The sequence below is a fragment of the Hyla sarda genome, chromosome 5 (assembly GCF_029499605.1).
Source record: "Hyla sarda isolate aHylSar1 chromosome 5, aHylSar1.hap1, whole genome shotgun sequence".
Lineage (NCBI taxonomy): Eukaryota > Metazoa > Chordata > Amphibia > Anura > Hylidae > Hyla > Hyla sarda.
The window spans coordinates 128,136,945-128,158,960 of record NC_079193.1 but is presented as its reverse complement, the minus strand read 5'-3'; the positions used below and the strand labels follow the sequence as shown (position 1 = coordinate 128,158,960).

At 46.8% G+C, this 22,016-nt stretch overlaps 1 protein-coding gene across 1 annotated transcript in view; it reads right to left on the bottom strand.

The window, feature by feature from the left end:
* Positions 1–4,821: 4,821 nt before the first annotated feature.
* The window catches only part of LOC130273443 (uncharacterized), a 237,271-nt gene continuing 220,076 nt past the window's right edge, over positions 4,822–22,016 (bottom strand). Inside the window, exon 7 of the mRNA XM_056520258.1 lies at positions 4,822–5,172. The gene's annotated coding sequence lies outside the window, so the exon portion shown is untranslated. The remainder of the gene's footprint in view (positions 5,173–22,016) is intronic.

Genomic DNA, 22,016 nt, shown 5'->3' with positions numbered 1-22,016 from the left:
GAGTAATTCTTTTCTGCCGGAGAGAAAGTTTTTGAGAAAAAACCACAAGTAATGTTACGTCCGGTAGCGTTTTTTTTAAGAAGTATGGCTCCAGCTCCGACTGAGGAAGCATCAACTTCCAGGAAGAATGGCTTCAACGGATCAGGTCTGGACAGCACTGGTGCAGAGGCGAAGGCAAATTTGAGACGATTGAAGGTCTCATCAGTTTGAGGAGGCCACGACTTAGGATTAGCATTCTTCCTGGTCAGGGCCACAATAGGGGCCACAATGGTGGAGAAGTGGGGAATAAACTGTCGGTAATAGTTGGCAAATCCCAGGAAGCGTTGGATAGCGCGGAGTCCAGAAATGCGTGGCCAATCCAAAACCGCTGACAATTTACCTGGATCCATTTGAAGCCCTTGGCCAGAGACTAGGTAACCTAGGAAAGGAAGACTGTTGCATTCAAAGAGACATTTTTCTAATTTAGCACACAGGTGGTTTTCACGAAGCCTTTGGAGCACTTGACGGACATGACGACGGTGTTCCTCTAAGTTAGAGGAAAAAATCAAGATGTCGTCCAAGTAAACCACAACACAGGTATACAATAAGTCCCGAAAGATCTCATTAACGAAGTCCTGGAAGACTGCAGGGGCGTTGCAGAGCCCAAAGGGCATAACTAGTTATTCAAAGTGTCCATCTCTGGTATTGAAAGCAGTCTTCCACTCATCACCTTTCCGGATGCGAATAAGATTATACACGCCCCTTAAGTCCAATTTTGTGAAGATACTTGCTCCGCGAAGACGGTCAAAGAGTTCAGAGATCAAAGGCAGGGGATAGCGGTTTTTGATGGTAATTTTATTAAAACCGCGGTAGTCAATACATGGTCGTAAGGATCCATCCTTTTCAGAAACAAAGAAGAACCCCGCTCCAGCAGGGGATGAGGACTTCCGTATAAAACCTCTCTTTAAGTTCTCTTGGATATACTCAGACATGGCTTGAGCCTCTGGGGCTGACAGAGGGTAAATCCTGCCACGGGGCGGAGTGGTACCAGGAAGGAGGTCAATGGGACAATCATAAGGCCTATGAGGTAGTAAGATCTCTGCTTGCTTTTTGCAGAAAACATCTGAAAAGTCCTGGTAAGCCTTGGGAAGGCCCGGTAAAGGTGGAGCCTCAGGGATTTGACAAGTGGGAGCAGATGTGAGGCATCGTTTGTGACAAGAAGGACCCCAACTTTTGATCTCCCCGGTGGTCCAGTCGAGGGTAGGAGCATGACGTTGGAGCCACGGCAGGCCGAGAAGAACTTCAGAGGTGCAGTTAGGCAGAACGAAAAATTAAATTTTTTCATGGTGCAGTCCAATGCTCATGGGAAGGGGTTCTGTGCGGTAGCGCACAGTGCAGTCCAATTTTTCTCCGTTAACAGAAGAGATAAAGAGCAGTTTGACGAGACGGGCTACTGGGATGCTGAACCTATTAACGAAAGAGGCCAAAATAAAGTTTCCTGCAGAACCTGAGTCCAAGAACGCCACTGCTGAGAAGGAGGAGTTGGCGGTAGTAGAAATCCGCACAGGTACAGTCAGACATGGAGAGGCAGAATTCACAACAAGAGTCGTCTCACCCTTGTGAAGTAAGTGAGGCGTTTCTCCTGACGCGGAGGGCAGATAGGACAGTCTTTTAGGAAGTGTTCGGTACTAGCACAGTACGGGCACAGGTTCTCATTACGGCGGCGAGTCCTCTCTTGTAGGGTCAGATGGGACCGATCCCCTTGCATAGCCTCCTCGGTGGAAGGCACAGGAACAGATTGCAAAGGACGTTGGAAGAGAGGAGCCGGGGAGAGAAACCGCCTGGTGCGAACAAGATCCTTTTCCTGTCGAAGTTCCTGGCGTCTTTCCGAGAAACGCATGTCGATGCGGGTGGCCAAATGAATAAGTTCAGACAGATGTGCAGGAATTTCTCGTGCGGCCAGGACATCTTTGATGTTACTAGATAAGCCTTTCTTGAAGGTCGCACAGAGGGCCTCATTGTTCCAAGATAGCTCAGAGGCGAGAGTACGGAACTGGATGGCGTATTCGCCCACAGAAGAACTCCCTTGGATGAGGTTCAGCAAAGCAGTCTCGCCTGAGGAGGCCCGGGCTGGCTCCTCAAAGACACTACGTACTTCTGAGAAGAAGGACTGGATAGTAGCGGTGGCGGGATCGTTGAGGTCCCAGAGGGACAGGAATCCACGGCACTGTTTAGAGTCCCCATCAAACTTGTCCGGTAGAGACAGGCGGAAGCTGGGAGCAGCCACTCGCTGCGGAGGAGATGCAGGAGCTGGCGGAGGAGATGCAGGAGCTGGCGGAGGAGATGATTGCTGTAATTGTGGCAGAAGCTGTTGCAGCATAACGGTCAGTTGAATCAACTGCTGTCCTTGTTTCGCGATCTGTTGTGATTGCTGGGTGACCACCGTGGTTAGGTCAGCGACACTAGGCAGCGGGACCTCAGCGGGATCCATGGCCGGATCTACTGTCAGGATCCGGACTGGTATGCAGCGAGGACACTGGAGTTGGATCCTCTGTGTCAGTGGGGTGATGGCGTGGGCCGTACCAGGGGAACAGAATCTAAGAGGTTACTGGTTTTCACCAGAGCCCGCCGCAAAGCGGGATGGACTTGCAGCGGCAGGTAACCCCCAGGTCGTTCCACCCGATAACGACTCAACCCCACTGACAGCTGAGACAGGCGCGGTACACAGGGACAATGCAAGAGCAAGGTCGGACGTAGCAGAAGGTCAGGGCAGGCAGCAAGAGTCGTAGTCAGGGGCAACAGCAGAAGGTCTGGGTACACAGGCTTGGGAACACACTAAACGCTTTCTCAGGGCACTAAGGCAACAAGATCCGGCAAGGACAGGAAGGGGAAGTGGGTTTTTATTCACATGGAGCAGGTGGGAGCTAATTAGGAAGATTGTGCCAGGCACCAATTAGCGGTGCGCTGGCCCTTTAAATCTGAGAGCCCCGGCGCGGGCGCGCCCTATAGAGTGGGGCCGCGTGCATCGGGACCCAGCAGGAGATCGGGACAGGTGAGTGGGACGGGGTGCGATCCGCGAGCGGGCACGTCCCGTTAGGCGGATCGCATCCCCGCTGGGCACAATAGAGCAGCGTCTCTGGTCAGCGCTGCCGACTGGAGCGCTGCAGGGCAGGAGACGCCGCGAGCGCTCCGGAGGAGGAGCCGGAGCGCTCGGCGTAACACATCCTTCATATAGTGCCATGTTTTTGTACAGTATGTTTTCATACGTTGCCGTGCCCTTCATACGTTGCCATGCCCTTCATACGTTGTCATGCCTTTTTCATACCTTGGCATGTCTTTCATTTGTTGCATTGCCATGTCTTTCATTTGTTGCTCTGTCTTTTCATACCTTGCCAACGCCAGATATACAAGATTGCATCATTTATAGATTACTGTATAATGAATATGTTGTAATACCCTGCACACTTTGCCTAGTAGAAGTCACAATAGCGTGTATTCAGGCTTGGTTTGTCATGTCGTGAGTTCCTTGCATGTGTTAGTAAGATTGTATTATAGACATATGTTTTAGAAGTATGTATTTTGAGTATTTCCGTATCATGGATTTATACGTATGTTTCCATAAGAGTAGTATAGATGTTTTTGTTTCTATAGTGGGCATTCGTGCAAATGACTGGTGTATATTCCAGACATCCTTCACTATAGCATTTCTCACCACGTACATTTACTGTAGTCGATAAACCATTGTTACATTACTACAGCTAGTTTCCATGTACTTGTTACTATAGCATATACATGTTGCTATTTCACATATACGTTAGGTATGCAGCATTTAACATGTTTACTTAGTGCTAACATACATATATTATGCGTACATCACTAGCTCGCCATACAAATAGAGGTTAGGTACAGTTGAATAGTTTGCTTCTTGTAAAATGTATGCACAAAGAGTCTAGTGGGCGTATACTCAGTGCTACTATATCGATGTTGTTATTAGCAATACGCACAGGTTAGCATTGTCAAGTTTCACATGTTTCGAGTGTGCTAACTAATGGGCTTTCACTTCCACTTTACCGTCATGCTTCCTCAGGTATTCAGTGCTGGTTGTTTACTTAGGCGGCTATGATTTCAGTTCTATTGCGTTATCATGTGTGTAGGTTTGTTATCTTTAGGGTCAGTCATGTTTCAGGTTGCCGCGATAGTGTCTCCTCCAATGTACTAAAGTTGGATTTTAATGGTGTTTGGAAATTGAGAGATTGAAAATGATTGAAAAAATTTAAGGTAGAAACTCTGCTAAGGAGTGGAATGAGAAATGGGGAGCCTGGGATTCTTCCGGTTAAATAGATTTAACGAGAGTGTTCCTTGTTCACTGTGTATTGTTTGCTGTATTTTGGGGAAAAAAACTTTTTTTTCGTCGTGAGGGGAGGGAAGGGAGGGATAAGAATATAAAAATGCTTTGCAATATGTTTTTAACAGAAATACTATTTGCATTGATTATGTTTGTAATGATAGATGTGTTGCAATAATAAAAATTTGTTAAAAAAAAAAGTTGGGGTTTAGGCACGCTTGTAGGTCTTTCACACAATTCAGGCTGTCACTACATTCAGTACGATTATTTTGTTCATTCGTCTTGTTGTTTGCCTGTTACAATAGATTTGTTGTCATGTTTTCAGCTATTAATTAAATTCATAAAGAAAGGCGTCAAACAGGACATAAATATCACAAAGTATACTTTATTAACATGAATCCAAAATGACAAGACATTTAAAATAATTTAAAAGAATACATATATAGTAATAATCATGAATCCAAAAAATGCTGAGAGAGAAATGGGGGCTACGCTTGTCTGCCAGGAAAAAGGGGTGAGTAATTAGTGCACAATAAACATTGACTCCCGTGGATTAATGAAAGAGACTGCTGCTCATATATTGTGGATTGAGTATTAAGGTCGGGTCCAGCAAGTATGCTCGGACCACAGGTAAGTACAGAAAATCATAGAGCAGACAAAGAAACCCCAGGGGATCAATAATGCATAATAGGTAGGGCAAAACCAAAACTGGACAGAGATAATAAAATACTTTACCAAGTGGAGCAAGGAGTACGGCGCTACAGCCACCCGCCACCCAACGTTTCACCAATGAAGGCTTCTTCCGGGGTGTCAGTACGATTATTTTGTTCATTCGTCTTGTTGTTTGCCTGTTACAATAGATTTGTTGTCATGTTTTCAGCTAGGTATAGAAACTAGGTCTAGTACATCTTTAGGCTATAATATTTGTATCACTGTTTCTCATGTACACAGGCTGTTACATTAGTTTAATTTTAACGGTTCTCATGTTCTTGGAACAGTCAAGCCTAGACTATAACAATAGCTTTGTGTTTCTTCAGGTATCTTAGTCTAATTCCAGCTGTCACAGTTACAGTTACACAGTTGTTTCACTATTATGCAGTGTGCTTAGAATGCATGTTACTGTGTCACTCATAATTCATCAAGTACATGCCACCAATTCACACAAAGTGTGTAGGTACCTGTGTGAGTGCAGGTATGTGGGTATTCGCTGTACTTTCAAGTTTGATACACTAAGGCCTTGCTCATTTTCTAAGATCTCTTTATAGCATCATTACTGTTTTCTCATATTCAGGTCCACTGGCTTAGGCTGTCCATGTTAGCGCTACCAGGCATATGTTATACACATAGGTTTACCATGTTTTTTAGTGGTCGTTTTAGCATTTCTGTTGTGTTTATGTTTTCAGGTCGATTATGTGTAGGCTGTTGCATATGGTGGTTGGTCCGGTACTCAAGGCCTGTTGTCTTTAGGCTGTCATATCGGCTTTTGGTCAGGTCTTGTCTTCACTTGACTAGATTGTCAGGGATCACTGTTACGTGTCTCATTTGTTCAGGTCTGTTTCACCTGCACTCAGACGGATCCCTCCAAGGAACAGCACAGGATAGAGCTGGCGCACACAGCTCCAAAGGTAAAAACTGTTTAATTTACCCAGCATGCAACGCGTTTCACTTGGTGACCAGCTTCATCAGGCATGCCTGATGAAGCTGGTCATCCAGCAAAACGCGTTGCATGCCGGGTAAATTAAACAGTTTTTACCTTTGGAGTTGTTTGCGCCAGCTCTATCCTGTGCTGTTCCTTGAAGGGATCCGTCTGAGTGCTTCACTTGTGTTGCCAGGAGCGGTTGCCGAGCTTCGCCCATTAAGGGTTTATTCTACTCTTACACCATAGTTGTACTTGGTCGCAGTACAACTCTACTCTGTGAGCATATTGCTTTTGAATTTCACACCGTATATGTTACGTTGTGACACTAGGAACGCTTTTCCTTTTGTTCATAGTTGCTGTTTCACCTGCAGGCACTATGTTTACATAAAGACCTGTCACGTCCACAGGCAAAATGGTTTTTCCAAAGACCTGTTATGTCTTCAGGCACTATGGTCTGTCCTGTCACAACTACAGGCATGATGGTTATGCATTGTCCGGTCATGACTACAGGCACGATGGTAAGTAATGCCCTGTCACAACTACAGGCACAATGGTTATGCAATGTCCTGTCACGACTACAGGCATGATGGTTATGCAATGTCCTTTCATGACTGCAGACACGATGGTTATGCTATTTTCTGTCACATGCACCATGGTAAGTAATGTCCTGTCACGACTACAGGCATGATGGTTACGTATTGTCCGCTCACGACTACAGGCACGATGGTAAGTAATGCCCTGTCACAACTACAGGCATGATGGTTATGCAATGTCCTGACACAACTACAGTCGTGATGATAACGCAATTGTTACGCCTAGCGCTCCGGGTCCCCGCTCCTCCCCGGAGCGCTCACGGCGTCTTTCTCCCTGCAGCGCTCCGGTCAGTCCCGCTGACCGGGAGCGCCGCACTGTCATGGCCGTTGGGGATGCGATTCGCACAGCGGGACGCGCCCGCTCGCGAATCGCATCCCAGGTCACTTACCCGTCCCGGTCCCCTGCTGTCATGTGCTGGCGCGCGCGGCTCCGCTCTCTAGGGCGCGCGCGCGCCAGCTCTCTGAGACTTAAAGGGCCAGTGCACCAATGATTGGTGCCTGGCCCAATTAGCTTAATTGGCTCCCACCTGTTCCCTGGCTATATCTAGTCTCCTCCCTTGCGCTCCCTTGCCGGATCTTGTTGCCTTGTGCCAGTGAAAGCGTTTAGTGTTGTCCAAAGCCTGTGTACCTGAACTTCTGCTACCCATCCTGACTACGAACCTTGCCGCCTGCCCCCGACCTTCTGCTACGTCTGACCTTGCCTCTGCCTAGTCCTTCTGTCCCACACCTTCTCAGCAGTCAGCGAGGTTGAGCCGTTGCTAGTGGATACGACCTGGTTGCTACTGCCGCAGCAAGACCATCCCGCTTTGCGGCGGGCTCTGGTGAAAACCAGTAGCCTCTTAGAACCGGTCCACTAGCACGGTCCACGCCAATCCCTCGCTGACACAGAGGATCCACTACCTGGAAGCCGAATCGTGACAGTAGATCCGGCCATGGATCCCGCTGAGGTGCCCCTGCCAAGTCTCGCTGACCTTACCACGGTGGTCGCTCAGCAATCGCAGCAGATTGCCCAACAAGGACAGCAGCTGTCGCAGTTGACCGCCACGTTACAGCAACTTCTGCCCCTGCTACAGCAGCAACCATCTCCTCCGCCAGCTCCTGCACCTCCTCCGCAGCGAGTGGCCGCTCCTAGCCTCCGCTTGTCCCTGCCGGACAAATTTGATGGGGACTCCAGACTCTGCCGTGGATTTTTGTCTCAGTGTTCCCTGCATATGGAGATGATGTCGGACTTGTTTCCTTCAGAACGGTCTAAGGTGGCGTTCGTAGTGAGCCTTCTTTCAGGAAAGGCCTTGTCTTGGGCCACACCGCTCTGGGACCGCAATGATCCTGCCACAGCCACAGTCCAGGCCTTCTTCACTGAACTCCGGAGTGTCTTCGAAGAGCCAGCCCGAGCTTCTTCTGCCGAGACTGCCCTGTTGAACCTGGTCCAGGGTAATTCTTCCGTTGGCGAGTATGCCGTACAATTCCGTACTCTTGCTTCAGAATTATCCTGGAATAACGAGGCTCTCTGCGCGACCTTTAAAAAAGGCCTATCCAGTCGCATCAAGGATGTGCTGGCCGCACGAGAGATTCCTGCCAATCTGCAAGAACTCATCCATCTAGCTACCCGCATTGACATGCGTTTTTCTGAGCGACACCAAGAGCTCCGCCAGGAAAAAGACTTAGATCTCTGGGCACCTCTCCCACAGTATCCGTTGCAATCTACGCCTGGGCCTCCCGCCGAGGAGGCCATGCAAGTGGATAAGTCTCGCCTGACCCAGGAAGAGAGGAATCGCCGCAGGGAAGAAAATCTCTGTCTTTACTGTGCCAGTACCGAGCATTTCTTGGTGGATTGCCCTATCCGTCCTCCACGCCTGGGAAACGCACGCACGCACCCAGCTCACGTGGGTGTGGCGTCTCTTGGTTCCATGTCTGCTCCTCCACGTCTCACGGTACCCGTGCGGATTTCTTCTTCAGCCAGCTCCTCCCTCTCAGCCGTGGCCTGCTTGGACTCCGGTGCCTCAGGAAATTTTATTTTGGAGTCGTTTGTTAATAAATTCAGCATCCCGGTGACCCGTCTCGTCAAGCCGCTCTACATTTCCGCGGTCAACGGAGCCAGATTGGACTGCACCGTGCGTTACCGCACAGAGCCCCTCCTCATGTCTATTGGACCCCACCTTGAGAGGATTGAATTCTTCATTCTCCCCAACTGTACCTCTGAGGTTCTCCTCGGTCTGCCTTGGCTCCGGCTTCATTCCCCCACCATTGATTGGACCACCGGGGAGATCAGGAACTGGGACTCTGCCTGCCACAGGAAGTGCCTCTCCCCCCCTCCCAGTCCCGTCAGGCAAGCCTCTGTGCCACCCCATGGCCCCCGTCCTGGTGTCACACTGCCCCGTGCCAGGCCTCACCCTCTGCCCTCCCTCCCCATTCCCACTCCTGCTGTACTGCCTGCCGTTGAGGAAACCCTCCATTCTTTCCCGGTGTCCTCATCCCAGGGGAGGCAGTTACTGGACAAAGAGAAGGGGAGACCTAAGGGGGGGGGGTACTGTTACGCCTAGCGCTCCGGGTCCCCGCTCCTCCCCGGAGCGCTCACGGCGTCTTTCTCCCTGCAGCGCTCCGGTCGGTCCCGCTGACCGGGAGCGCCGCACTGTCATGGCCGTTGGGGATGCGATTCGCACAGCGGGACGCGCCCGCTCGCGAATCGCATCCCAGGTCACTTACCCGTCCCGGTCCCCTGCTGTCATGTGCTGGCGCGCGCGGGTCCGCTCTCTAGGGCGCGCGCGCGCCAGCTCTCTGAGACTTAAAGGGCCAGTGCACCAATGATTGGTGCCTGGCCCAATTAGCTTAATTGGCTCCCACCTGTTCCCTGGCTATATCTAGTCTCCTCCCTTGCACTCCCTTGCCGGATCTTGTTGCCTTGTGCCAGTGAAAGCGTTTAGTGTTGTCCAAAGCCTGTGTACCTGAACTTCTGCTACCCATCCTGACTACGAACCTTGCCGCCTGCCCCCGACCTTCTGCTACGTCTGACCTTGCCTCTGCCTAGTCCTTCTGTCCCACACCTTCTCAGCAGTCAGCGAGGTTGAGCCGTTGCTAGTGGATACGACCTGGTTGCTACTGCCGCAGCAAGACCATCCCGCTTTGCGGCGGGCTCTGGTGAAAACCAGTAGCCTCTTAGAACCGGTCCACTAGCACGGTCCACGCCAATCCCTCGCTGACACAGAGGATCCACTACCTGGAAGCCGAATCGTGACAGCAATGTCCTGTCATGATTACAGGCACGATGGTTATGCTATGTCCTGTCACATGCACGGTGGTAAGTAATGCCCTGTCAAGACTACAGGAACAATGATTACGCATTGTAATGTCGCAACTATAGACACAAAGGTTACGTTAAGATTTTCACTTCCACAGGCTCAATGGTTATGCAAAGATATGTCATGAATACAGCTACCATTGGTCATGTTGAGTTCAGTTTAGTATACAGGTAGTCAGGCTAGATTGCTTCAAAATCTGATTCACAGAGCGTTCATTGAGTAGTGAGAGTATTACTTTTTTCCAGGGTATACTGAGATTAATTGGAAGTGTATCTGTTTAACACAAATTCATTCTGTAATTCTTGCCATTTGTAGTATGTCTGGATGTTACCGTATGGTCATTTAAGCTCTCATTTCACCTACCCGCCCTGTTATACTATTCCATATAGATTTTAGGCTATTTGAGGTGCAACAGGCGTTCACTTTAGAGAAGGTATTCGGATTATTCTGGTTCAACATAATGTCGTAAGGAGCAGGTATGGGTAAGTAAGTAACTTGTCATTTATGAGGGTTACCACGTGCGTACTACACAACATAAACCATGGTCACTGCTTTCCAAGTACTTATTCATGTTGTTACAATTGACATATTGTACTATGTCACTATCCACGCATGGTAGTCGTCAGTGGTCATATGATAACTCAAAGATCCTCATGGTACAGATATTACATTTTTCTGTATCTTTAATTACCCTACTGGTTGGATTTTTGCCCACTTGTAGGCGTACTTTCATTCGGCAGCTAAGGCACAATTCAAGCTGCTTATTGTATATATAAGCTAAGTCTTAGTCATCATGCTTGGTCAACCTCATGTCATGATTTATGCTGCATTGTAGTATAGAGATAGTTAGGCTCAAGGTTTTCTGATAGTTGCCCTGACCACAAATTTTATATATCTATATATATATATATATATATATATATATATATATATACACACACACTTAAATATATAATATTTATTCTAGTAAATAATATGATACTGGAGTATTCTGTATTTATCATATTGTTGTAACTGTGTTTGACTAAAGGTCAAGACCTCTGGGAACTTCCTGGCTTCTAGTATGTCACATTTGATTCCAGAATTGCATTGCATAATGAACATGAATGCTCTATTGATGTACCAGACTAAATATAGCCTTGAATTTCAAGGCAAATTTATATCAATCACTTTTAGTCCAGGAAATTTCAGGCCACATTTGCACATACAAAATATTAATCCTAAAATTATAAATGAAAAACAGTAAATGCCTAGAAATGTGATAAATCTTTACATTAAATAGATGATTAGATAATATAGGGGATACAATTTTGTAATGTTAATCCTATAAACACTGTGATCTCATTCACCAACCTTTCATAAAATATATAACCCCTCATTGTATGACATTACCATCTTTCTACTTTTCTGCTTGCCACACACCACACCCAGCCCTGTTCACTCCCAGGGACACATGTAAATTACTGTCTCCTACCATGACAGTTATGGCTTATTAATGGATAAGACCTCTCAGGGTCATTAAGACAAATGTTGACAAGACTAATAAGACAAATGTTGTTTGATTGATACATATGGACAGGAGAACATCAGTTTGGAGAAGAACTTATTTATTTTTTCTAGAACCTGGTAATCCAGAAATTTTGATACTATAAATAGCAATATTAAACATATTAGTCACAAAACACCACTAAAAAAAGCTATTACAATCTCTCAGTACTAGAAAGAGAAGCCATCCAAAAATGTAGGAATAATCAAACCATCACAATCAAATCAACAGACAAGGAAGAGCAGTAGGGATCATGAAGACCAAGGATCACATTAAAGAGGGAAACAGACAATTGTCAACAATTGTCAAACAGTAATTGACAACATATACTACAAAAAACTGACACATGACCCCACACAAGACTACACAATGAAACACAAAAAACTTGGTGGCCGACACGCCCAATTCTTGTTTTCTATAGAGATACACAAAAGGCGTCGGGGGTCACGGCTGCTTCTGGCAGACTGCCGGGGCCCCATTCAGGAGATCGTGGGGGAGGTCCCAGTGGTCAGATCCTCTGCAATCTATATCTTATCCTCAATCCTTTGGGTAGGGAATAAATTATATTTCACTGCATTACTCCTTTAACTGAACAGATATCTGATTTAGTAGAAAACATGTTAAAGACCTTTGTCACAAACACCAAGGGGGGGGATTTATCTAAACCTGTCCAGAGGAAGAGTTGCTGAGTTGCCCATAGCAACCAATCAGATTGCTTCTTTCATTTTTCACAGGCCTCTTTAGAAATGAAATAAGCAATCTGATTGGTTGCTATGGGCAACTCTGCAACTTTTCCACTGGACAGGTATTGATATCCCCAAAAGACACCCCCCCCCCCAAGATTTTCATACAGGACAACTCAGACTTTCTAAACAAACTCAGTCAGATTACCATTTTGCCCACTAACTCCATACTAGTAAAAAAGTTGTAGAATCCCTGTATAGTAACATCCTGTCACGATGCCGGCTGGCAGGAGGTGGATCCTCTGTGCCAGAGAGGGATTGGCGTGGACCGTGCTAGTGGACCGGTTCTAAGTTACTACTGGTGTTCACCAGAGCCCGCCGCAAAGCGGGATGGTCTTGCTGCGGCGGTAGTAACCAGGTCGTATCCACTAGCAACGGCTCAACCTCTCTGACTGCTGAAGATAGGCGCGGTACAAGGGAGTAGACAAAAGCAAGGTCGGACGTAGCAGAAGGTCGGGGCAGGCAGCAAGGATCGTAGTCAGGGGCAACGGCAGGAGGTCTGGAACACAGGCTAGGAACACACAAGGGAACGCTTTCACTAGGCACAAGGGCAACAAGATCTGGCGAGGGAGTGCAGGGGAAGTGAGGTATACATAGGGAGTGCACAGGTGAACACACTAATTAGAACCACTGCGCCAATCAGCGGCGCAGTGGCCCTTTAAATCGCAGAGACCCGGCGCGCGCGCGCCCTAGGGAGCGGGGCCGCGCGCGCCGGGACAGGACCGACGGAGAGCGAGTCAGGTACGGGAGCCGGGGTGCGCATCGCGAGCGGGCGCCACCCGCATCGCGAATCGCATCCCGGCTGGAGGCGGTATCGCAGCGCACCCGGTCAGTGGATCTGACCGGGGCGCTGCGGGAGCGAGAGTGTAGCGAGCGCTCCGGGGAGGAGCGGGGACCCGGAGCGCTCGGCGTAACACATCCCACACAAAGATGGAATTGATGCCTGCTCTCTGTTCCTTTCCTCCCAAACGGACAAGTACAATAAGTACCAAGATGGCACCATAATATGCCAAGCTATTTATGGCTTACCTAGGACAGTGATTTTTTTAATCATAAATTAACAAATCCAACAGATATGAAATATACATTGATGATATTTTCTTTATTTGGACCAAAGGAAAAGAAAAAAAGTTTTATGATGCCTTTAACACATTTAATTTATCTATCTAGCTCAAAATAGACTTCTCTACAGAAAGTGTGAACTTCCTGGACATATGTATACAGAAAACCCACAGACTAATCCGGCTATCTAAACAATCCATCCTTCATACACTAACACAGACATCATATACAGATAAGCCACCAGGTACCACTACATCGGCTCCAACACCAATGAAAGAGACATGCATCTACAAATGCTATCTGAGAAATTCACACAAAAAGGATACAAACCAAAGACTATCAATAAGATAAGAAAAAACACTCTGCTCTTCAAACACCATGTGAACATCTGCTACAGTACAGAAAAAACTTCATCATGCATACCGCTCGTAGCCACGTACATTTCTGCCATTGAGGAAATATGCAAAATCATCATCAAGGACCTGCAGCCAATATTAGCAGAAGACAAGTTACTAACACACATTTTTCCTGAACCTCCTCTCTTAGCCTTCAAAAAAAACACCCAATTTAAAACAAAAGCTGGTAAACAGAAAACTACCCACAAAAACAACATACACAGAGAATGGAACCAAACTATGCACCAAACGTTGCTTTAAACTATGCCAGCCCATCTGAACATAGAATGAAATAACCCACAACATCAGGACATGCAAAATTAAGGCACTATACTCCTACACAACTGAGAATGTTTTCTATATGATACAATGCACCAAGTGTGACATGTCGTCTTACATTGGTCAAACCAGCCAGGAACTATTGCAAATTAAAGAGGCACTGTCATTGTTGAAAACTTTTTATATGTTACAGAACTAATCATATGATGGCTTTTTGCAATATAATTTTTTTTTTTTTTTAAATGTCAGTTTTCCCCAGAAATTAAATCTAAAAATAGCCACCACTAGGGGTTGTCTGTCTTTAGCCAGATAGGCTAGTGTTGATTTTCCAGCATACCAGATAACGGCCGTAAAGTGTGCCGGTATCCAGTATGGGAGATTTCAGCTGTATGCATACAGCTTATGTGCGTGCACACACTGCCTGTGAACGAGCACAGGGAGCACGCACACACACAGGCTGTGCAGGATACAGGCAGGTACCCTCCTCAGCTGCGCCCGATCCTGTGTCCCATAAAACCCCCCCGTGTCACACCTTCACCCTACTGCATAACCCCCCCAACCCCCGTGCGCCGGATCCTGCCCCCCCCCCCCCCCCCAGTCCATTACCACCTCCGTCCCGGTCTTCGGCAGCACTGGCAGCCGGCCAGTAAGTGTAAGTAAGTGTAAGTGACGCCGCTCCCAGGCCGCCAGAGAGATGAAGCGCCATGCAGGACAGGTGAGTGTGTTTATGTATGTGTTTGAGTGTGTGTTTGAATGTATGTAAGTGTGTTTATGTATGTATGTGTCTGTATGTATGTATGTATGTGTGTGTCTGTATGTATGTGTGTGTCTCTGTGTGTGTTAGGGGGTTGGGGGAACTGCAACCTAATGTGGGGGAAACTATGCTAATGTGGGGGAACTGCAACCTGATGTGGGCGAACTGCAACCTAATGTGAGGGAACTGCAACCTGATGTGGGGGAAACTATGCTAATGTAGGGGAAACTATGCTAATGTGGGGGAAACTATGCTAATGTGGGGGAACTGCTACCTAATGTGGGTAAACTGTGCTACTGTGAGGGAACTCCGATGCCTGTAGCTGCTGCAGGGGAACTCCGATGCCTGTAGCTGCTGCGGGGGAACTCTGATGCCTGTCCCTATTGTGGGGGAACTCGGGTGCCTGTCCCTATTGTGGGGGAAATTGGGTGCCTGTCCCTATTGTGGGGGAACTCGGGTGCCTGTCCCTATTGTGGGGGAACTCGGGTGCCTGTCCCTATTGTGGGGGAACTCGGGTGCCTTTCCCTATTGTGGGGGAACTCCGGTGCTAGCCAGTGACAGCTATGTTCATTAGCATCCAACTTTACTAGGAAAAGATAAAACAGATAGAAAACGTATTCATAAAAATACTGTACTTTTATCTATAAAATCCTTGCACTAATTTTATAAAGATCTATTCTTATATTTATACATTTTATCCTGTTATGAACTCACCATAATGTTTTAGGAATACTGCAGGCAAGCTTCAAGCATCTTCCTCTGTGTAACATGTACAGCATGAAACCAGAGAGGAAAGGGTTACAGAGTAGAGTTGGCTGACAGCTCAGGCTCGCTCGCGAGACTCATAGCAGACACAGTGAGGAAGGCAGACAGACACGCCCCCTCCAGCCAGCACAATGAAAAAGTAACTGAGCAACAGATAAATGCTTATATCTCTGGAAATAAAGATCATAGAGACATAAAACATATATGTACACGATCAGGATAAGGTACTGGGTAACATCTTGCTTTTTTTTTTTTTTTTGAACTATGATAGGTACGCTTTAAGCAAATGAATATTGCACCCTGCTTGGATATCATTTTACCCAAACAGGTCACTCGATAAATGACCTTAAAGGAGATATCCAGTGGTGAAAAACTTAGGATAGGGGATCAGTTTCAGATAGCGGCACCTGCGATCTCCTGTATGGGGCCCCGACAGCCAGCAGAAAGGGGGCATGTTGACCACCGCACCTCAATACAACTCTATGGCAGAGTAGGAGCGCTGCCTTCGTCAATCTCCGACTCTGTCATAGCGATGTATTGAGGGGTCGTGTCGGCCGCCACTTCATGCGGTGGTCGACACCCGCTATCTGGCCATTAGTGATGTCGCGAACATAAAATTTTCGGTTCGCGAACGGCGAACTTCCGCAAATGTTCGCGAACCGGGCGAACCGCCATTGACTTCAAAGGGCAGGCAAATTTTATAACCCACAGGGACTCTTTCTGGCCACAATAGTGATTTAAAAGTTGTTTCAAGGGGACTAATACCTGGACTGTGGCGTGCTGGAGGGGGATCAATGGCAAAACTCCCATGGAAAATTACATAGTTGATGCAGAGTCTGGTTTTAATCCATAAAGGGCATAAATCACCTAACATTCCTAAATTCTTTGGAATAACGTGCTTTAGCCCCCTTTAGGCAGCACATAGAGCCCCCCTTTAGGCATCATATAGTTAGATCCCCCCTTTAGGCAGCACATAGATTCCCCCATATTAGGCAGCACATAGTTAGAGCCCCCCTTTAGGCAGCACATAGGTAGAGCTTACCTTTAGGCAGCACATAGAGCCCCCTTTAGGCAGCACATAGTTAGATCCCCCTTTAGGCATCACACAGTTAGAGCCCCCTTTAGACAGCACATAGATCCCCCCATATTAGGCAGCACATAGTTAGAGCCTCCCTTTAGGCAGCACATAGAGCCCCCTTTAGGCAGCACATATTTAGATCCCCCCCTTTAGGCAGCACATAGATTTCCCCATATTAGGCAGCACATAGTTAGAGCCCCCCTTTAGGCAGCACATAGATTCCCCCATATTAGGCAGCACATAGTTAGAGCCCCCCTTTAGGCAGCACTGGTTTTATTTCACAGCCAAAAAAGGTATTTTTTATTTTTTTATTTGAACAACTGTCACACCAAATGTGATTTGCACTAGTGTGACAATGAGCAAAAAAGGCTGCCAGCGGAGTTCCCCTTTTAAGCAGAGGTCCCCAACTAGGGTGCCTCCAGCAGTTGCAAAACACATGGACTGAACTTATAGCCCTTTTAATACTGCAGTTAGTTGCTTGAAGGAACTTAAGTTTTACACTGGAGTACCCCTTTTAACCAGCGGTTCCCTCCCAACCAGGGTGCCTCCAGCTGTTGCAAGACACACGGACTGATATTTGAGCCCTAAAAAGGGCTTTTTTGGGTGCTGTCCTTAAAGCAGATGTTAGACTAGTGCTTTAGGAGTAAAGTGGACCTTGAATACACCACCTAGCAGCAACCTAGCTATCGCTTTCCCTATACAGCAGGAGCAGCTTCTCTGACCCTCCACTTCCTAAGCCTGCAGCATGCCGAATGAAGGTAAAATGGCGTCCGTGCAGGAGGTAGGAGGGTCTGGAAGGGAGGGACTGCTGCTGATTGGCTGTAATGTGTCTGCTGACTCTGACTCACAGGGTCAAAGTTTACCGCAATGTTAAAATATAGGGGGCGAATCGAACTTCACATATGTTCGCCCGGCGATGCAAACACGAACATGCTAAGTTCGCCGGGAACTGTTCGCCGGCGAACAATTCACGACATCTCTACTGGCCAGCAAGCCAGGGCCCCATATAGAGAAATCGAGTGGGGCCCCAGCGGTCAGACCCCCGCGATCTGAAACTTATCCCCTACCCTTAGGATAGGGGATAAGTTTTTCACCACTGGACTACCCCTTTAACCTGTTTTAACCTGTTGGGGATGGAGGGTGTACCTGTACGCCCTCCGCCCACTGGCTTTCTATAACGTGGGGCCACGACCTTTAACAACTGCCGGGACCCGTGGCTAATAGCGTGCGCCACTGATCGCTGTGGGCTCACCGCACGGTGAGTGGCGTACGCGCAAACAAATTCCAATATAGCATTTTTTTGGTCACTTTTTATACCATGAAAACATTTATAAAAAGCGATAAAAAAGTCATATCAATACCAATAAAAACTTCAGATCACGGCGCAAAAAATGAGCCCTCATACCACCCCATATGCTGAAAATTTTTAAAGTTATAGGGGTCAGAAGATGACAATTTTAAACGTATACATTTTCCTGCATGCAGTTATGATTTTTTCAATAAGTACGAAAAAATCAAACCTATATAAGTAGGGTATCATTTTAACAGTATGGATCTACAGAATAAAGATAAGGTGTCATTTTTACCGAATAATGTACTGTGTAGAAATGGAAGCACCACAAATGTTACATAATGGCATTTTTTTCTTAAATTTTTTCGCACAATTATTATTTTTTCTGTTTTGCCGTCGATTTCTGGGTAAAATGACTGATGTCATTAGAAAGTAGAATTGGTGGCGCAAAAAATAAGCCATCATATGGATTTTTAGATACAAAATTGAAAGGGTTATGATTTTTAAAAAGTAAGGAGGAAAAAAAAGTGCACGAACGGAAAAACCCTCCGTCCCCAAGGGGTTAAAATAAACAAACTGAAAGGAAACTTTAAAAATACTCGAGAAAGACATTTGAAGCCAAAATGAAATTTTTTATAATTTCAAGAACAGAGTAATTAATGTGGATATAAGCTTATAAGCCCTTTATCAAAACTTCTTATAATCTGCGCTGTGCTGTCTTCTCTCTGTACCTCACCATGTCCTGCGCTGTCACCATTCTCACCCCTGTTCCCCCCTTCCCCTTTCTCATCCTTATCTATGTAGTCTATGTCCTATAGCTGGACAATTTATGGCCCAAAAAGTGTAAATTCTCCATGTCTGTTGTTTTAACCCCTGCATAGTTTGTGAGTTGTAACCTTGGTGTTTTCTGCTTATATGCTTAGAAATGCTTTTGACTTGATAAGGGAGGACCCCGAAAGCTTGACTTTACAAAATACTGTTAGTTCAATAAAAAAGGTATTACAAGATTCTGCAACATTCTACAATATTACATCTACAAACTACTGTAATATTAACCCCTTTAGTACACAGCCCATTTTGGCCTTAAAGCGTACATAGTAACATAGTTCTTAAGGTTGAAAAAAGACCAGAGTCCATCAGGTTCAACCTACATCCCTAATGAGTCCCTATTGAGTTGACCCAGAGGATAACCTAATAATTAATACAGTACAGTGGTCCCTCAACATATACGATGGTAATTCGCTTCAAACGAGCCATCGTTTGTCGAATCCATCGTATGTTGAGGGATTCGTGCAATGTAAAGTATAGGAAGCTGTACTCACCTGTCCCCGCCGCTCGAGATGGTTTCCCCGGGCCTCCGCTGGGCTCTCCGCTGTCTTCTCCGGTCCTCCGCTGTCTTCTCCGGTCCTCTGCTGTCTTCTCCGGTCCTCTGCTTTCTTCCGCAATGCCTTACTGGGCCTGCGTAGCGACGTCTTTACGCCGCTGCGTACGCCATTCCTATTGGATGACATGCGCAGCAGCGTATTGACGTCATCGGAGAGGGCCGAGAAGACACCGGAAGACCAGCGCTGGACCCGGAGGGCACCCTGGAGCATCGTGGAGGGATAAGTAATACTTACCGCACCACACGGGGAACATTAAGCTGCTATCCGGCAGCAGCTTAAACATTTGGCGCTGCCGGATAGCACTTAATGCGATGGCCCCGACATAAAAAGCATCGTATGTCGATGCTGACATCGACATGCGATGGCCTCTGAGAGGCCATCGTATGTCGATTTGACCACATGTCGGGGCCATCGTAGGTCGGGGGGTCACTGTACTTGTCTTTTTATTAAAAAAATACCTTTTTTCTATAGCTCACTTGCTTAAAGGAGTACTCCGGCGCGCACTTTTTTCCTTTTATCCCGTCCGGGCTGCAAAATAAAAGAAAACGCACTTTCTCTTACCTGCCAACGAGCCCCCGGAGCTCCGGTAAACTCCGGTACAGGTGTTCGGTCCCCGGGCTGTATTCTTCTTACTTCCTGTTAGCCAGGCACGTCACACGGAGCTTCAGCCTATCACCGGCCGCAGCAATATCCCGCCTCGGCCGGTGATAGGCTGAAGCTCCGTGTAACGTGCTGGGCTAACAGGAAGTAAGAAGAATACAGCCCGGGGGCCGAACACCTGTACCGGAGTGTACCGGAGCTTCGTGGGTTCGTTGGCAGGTAAGAGAAAGTGTGTTTTCTTTTATTTTGCAGCCCGGACAGGATAAAAGGAAAAAATTGCGTGCCGGAGTACTCCTTTAAAATCTTATCAAAGGGAGGGGCCATGGCCTCACTGTGCATGTCTTCGCCTCCCTACTCAGTTTGCTGTCAACATCTGCCCTCTCTCATCTCTCCTATCATTAGCAAAACTACACCTTCCAGCATGCCCTGACAGTGAGGACATGCTGGGGGCTGCAGTTTTGCTAATGCTAGGAAGCTACAGGTTAGGATACAGCTAGCTCCTGCAAAACTACAACACCCAGCATGTTCTTACTGTCAGGGCATGCTGGGGGCATAGGGGTGTGTTTATGAAACTGATAATACCCTACACTATCTTGGAGAAAAAACTAAGAGAGAGCAGACAGTGCACAGGAACTCCTGACCCCAGAGCCTTCACAAATCCAATAGGAAACAAGCTGAGCAAAGCTTTGATCAGAGGGCTGATCTTAGATGGTGACCTCTATCACCTGCATTAATGTGTCCACTTGGTACACTACAGATCCCAGCAGTGTCTCTGCAGAACAAGCCCATAAAAGCTATCATATTACAAACAAAGCTATATGTAGAGCATTGATCTTACTGTGTCCACTTGGTAAAATGAGCCCATTAGAGCTTTGCAATACAAAGCAAACTTAGCAAAGCAGCGGACTGACACATGTGAAAGGAAAACTGTTTTTGTGTGCAAGGCAGTCCGGCACTACGAGGTGTAGAGGAGACGGAAAGTGGAGGTGGATATACACTGCAAATGCGGGCATGTGGTGGTGCTCTGGTTAACACAAAAATGTCCTGGCCGGCCAGTAGTGTGGCATCAGAGCGGGTGTTTAGTGCGGCGGGGGCTATAGTCATGCCAAGGAATACTCGTCTGTCCCGAAAAATGTGGAGAGACTGACCTTTGTGAAGAGGAATCAGGCATGGATCAGCCATGATTTCCACCCACCAATGCCAGATGCATCAGAGTAGATTGACCATGGTGCCACATCAACACTTCACAAATATGGATAGTGCCAAACAGATTTATGGCACTGCTCCCCTGTTACAAACATTCCAGCCACCTTCATCACCGAGTACTGGTATTGCCACCCACCGCACCACTCTGTCACCGGTCACTTTCAGGACTTCTGATGCTGCTGCCACCTCCAGGCTGTTTCATTCAGCCACTATTTTGTCTCCTTATGCTTCTGCCAACTCCAGGCTGTGCCGTTCAGCCACTATATGGTCTCCTCACACTTCGGCCAACTCCAAGCTGTACCATTCAGACACTATATGGGCTTCTTATGCTTTTCCCACCTCCAGGCTGTGTTAATCAGCCAATATATTGTTTTCTGATGCTGATGGGACTGGGGACTGTCTTGGATATTACCTACAATTTTTTATGTTAGTACTAGAAAACATACATGCTCCATCAAGATTTCAACATTGATCTTTTAATGTTAGGGTTTGTGAAGCCCTCTTGTAAACTCATGCTGATGCCTGCTCCAGGCTGTGTATTTCAGCAACTATATTGTTTAGTGATGCTGCTGGGCTTGGGTTTTAAATTCTTTGATGATAGCACAAGGTAACATACCTCTTCAATAGAGATTTCAACATTGATCTTTCCATCTTAGGGGTTATGAAACCCTCTTGAGTACTGCTGCTGCCTGCTCCTGACTGTGTGTTTCAGGAACTACTTGGCTTACTGATGCTGCTGGGCTTGGCCTTTAAATGTTGGGCCTTAACCCCTTAAGGACCCAGGGTTTTTCCGCTTTTGCATTTTAGTTTTTTCCTCCTTACCTTTAAAAATTCCTAACTCTTCAAATTTTGCACCTAAAAATCCATATGATGGCTTATTTTTTGCGCCACCAATTCTACTTTGTAATGACTTCAGTCATTTTACCAGAATATCTACAGTGAAATGGGAAAAAAAATAATTGTGAGACAAAATTGAAAAAAAAAAAAAACACAATTTTGTAACTTTTGGGGGCTTCCGTTTCTACACAGTAAATTTTTTGGTAAAAATTACAAATTCTCT